The sequence below is a fragment of the Pteropus vampyrus genome, unplaced genomic scaffold (assembly GCF_000151845.1).
Source record: "Pteropus vampyrus isolate Shadow unplaced genomic scaffold, Pvam_2.0 Scaffold204, whole genome shotgun sequence".
Classification (NCBI taxonomy): Eukaryota; Metazoa; Chordata; class Mammalia; order Chiroptera; family Pteropodidae; genus Pteropus; species Pteropus vampyrus.
Window position 1 is genome coordinate 171,692 of NW_011888985.1, and position 2,579 is coordinate 174,270.

General features: G+C 57.5%; 1 protein-coding gene and 1 long non-coding RNA gene across 7 annotated transcripts in view; both read right to left on the reverse strand.

The window, feature by feature from the left end:
• Positions 1–2,579, reverse strand: part of LOC105300245 (arf-GAP with GTPase, ANK repeat and PH domain-containing protein 1-like) — a 180,222-nt gene that overhangs the window by 164,481 nt on the left and 13,162 nt on the right. The window lies entirely within an intron of this gene.
• Positions 11–2,579, reverse strand: part of LOC111746905 — a 3,934-nt gene continuing 1,365 nt past the window's right edge. Inside the window, exons 2-3 of the long non-coding RNA XR_002783310.1 lie at positions 1,189–2,261; positions 11–732 (exon numbers count right to left, since the gene is read on the reverse strand). This is a non-coding gene — a long non-coding RNA (uncharacterized LOC111746905). The remainder of the gene's footprint in view (positions 733–1,188; positions 2,262–2,579) is intronic.

Sequence of the window (2,579 nt, forward strand, 5' to 3'; positions counted from 1 at the left end):
GAAGGACACCAGTCACGCTGGACTAGGGTCCATCCTGAGACCTCACGCTGACTTCATCACCTCTTTAAAGACCCTCTCTCCAGACACAGTCACATTCTGAGGTCCTGAGGGTTAGAACTTTGACAGGCGGATTCTGGGGGACACGATTCAGCTCAAGACAGCTGCTGTCACGGTTAGCAAATAACGGTTCTTAAAAAGTAAGAGAGGGATTCGGTGCATAACAGTCACATCTGGATTGACAAAAGGCATTGTTCTCAGGGAAAACTCATAGCGACCCACATCGACAAGGCCCTGCGATGCCCAGCCCAGCTCCGGGGCTCCCCAGCACCTCGAACGGAGTAACGGCCACCCGCTGGAAAGAGACCAGCCTACGGGTGAAGCAGAGTCCCCCCCGTCAGTCTCACTGTCATCCTCCTGGGGACACCAGGAACAGTGACCACACACGCGTGGGCTGGGACCACCCTGGACTCTCCTTCCTTCCACGGACCACGTCGCTGGGTTCATTTCCAGCCGGACGCATCTCGCTCGAACATCAAAGCAGAATCCTCGGGGCTGTGGTCTGCGTTTCGCCGACAGACGACGGAGCCGGCATCGAGCTGGAAGGAGCGTGGCTTTGCGGCAGCTGTCACGGCCGGCAGAAGGCGGCGTCCTTGACCTCGTGTGGGTCAGGATCTGCGGCCTGAAACTTTATTGGGTTTTCTGCTCTTTTTTTTTTTGTTTGTGAACATGGCCCTGAAAACAAAAAAGGGGTGTCTTCTTCACACCCAGATTCTGTCTGCACGGTGGCAACGACGCACCCAGGCGAAGGACAGCGGCACCCTCCTGGGTGCTGCGTCCCCATCAGCAACTGTCACAGAACACACCCCAGGCCCCTGGGCAGGGGATGGAGGCCGCGGTCCTGGGGTTCAGGGCGGCTCATCCATCTGGCAGGGGAGGGACACGGGCAGCGGCCGGCCCTCCCCAACGCCCCCGGCGGACTCGGGCCACCCCGGCTCCCCACGCACAGCAAGTATCAAGGCTGCAAACACCTGGCCTCACTCCGTATGCCCCCCTTCTATAAATCTCCAGAATCAAAAACCAGGACCTTAGTCCAAAAGAGATGCCCCACAGCGCCCACACGGAGCCCCGCCAGGGGCAAGAAGAGCTCAGAGCGCCCCACGAACATATTCGAGCATGAACGAACCTTACTTTTGAAACGTGTTAAAATACACGTCACGCACGTGGTACTACAGACGAAGTCCCCACCGAGTAAGGCGTCCTGCCCCAAGGTGACTAGTAAAGCGGCACAGAGCCCCCTGCTCCCTCGCTGCTCCCTGCCTGGGACCGCGTGCGCCACGGCTGCCTGAGAAACACTTCAGCTCCGGGTTGACAGCGACGAGCACTCGGCACTGTGGCCCGTTACCTCCGCCCCCTGCACCCTGGAAATCGGGGGCGGGGGTACGACGCCAGCGAAAGGGAAGGAAGGCAGCGGAGACGGGAGACCCCGGACGCGAAGGCCGGGAGCCCGAGCTGCTCAGGGACGATGCTGCGACTCTGTAACCCGACGTCGCCGGCATTGACACTGCCGAGGACGAACGCCCCACGTCAGTTCAGTTTTACACCCAGCGTGGTTTCCGTCCACTCGCACACGCCCGAGAAACGCGCAGCCGCCGCGGCGCAGCGAGACCTTCCCACGGGAGCGAGGCCGACCCCTCCCTCCGCTGGCTTCTGCACGCGGATTTAATTCCTCGTTCCCCATTCCGGCACGAATAAATTTTCGAAGCTTATGTCTGCTTTTAACAAAGGTTTCTGTTCATACACAACTCCAACGAACAGCAAACAAAAAACCCGGGATCGCGCGGGGTGTAGTAATTAATAATCCTTATTCATGAAAGAGCTTTGTTTGATATCATACGATTCAATCCAAAAGTCATTTTCTTTCCAAGTTCGCCGAGCTTCCCATATGAATGCAAATCGCAGTGACAAAGGCGCCCGTTAGGACTGAGAACGCACTGCTTACTCCTTGTAAATGTTTGAACTGGGTCCAGATGGAGCCGTGAAAAGCAATTCAGAGATTCCGACGGAATACGTTGGATGTGTTTATTCTAATTTTCCCGAGTCCGCTCGCCTGCATGCGAACGAAGCAGAGAGAGGCCCACGATGCCGACTTTTCAGATGAAATCATCATCAAGCACCCTCGCGTGGGATGGGAAGGGGAGGTCTTTAAAAAGTCCTGTGGGTTCGGACTAGAGCATGTCACTTCTCGGACTGGCCGGCGGCGACTGCTGCCGAGCGATATCTCGCTCCTGTCATTTCCAACGTGTCAGTTTCCTGAGATCACTTCGCCTCCAGTAAACCCACATGAGGACCTCGCAGGGTGACCTCCGATAGGGGGAACTGCCCTCGACTCTGCTCCGCGTGCTGGAACAAGCGGCGCATCCGCGGAAACGCCCCTCGCCGTCGTCGGTCAGCTCTGCCCCGTTTCCGTCCATCACGTCTTAGAAAATCCGCCTGGAAAATCTGTTTCCTTCATCTGCCTGTGGCAGTCGCACCGTGAAGCAACCTCGGCTGTCCAGGAAATACCACCGCAATGAACGCAT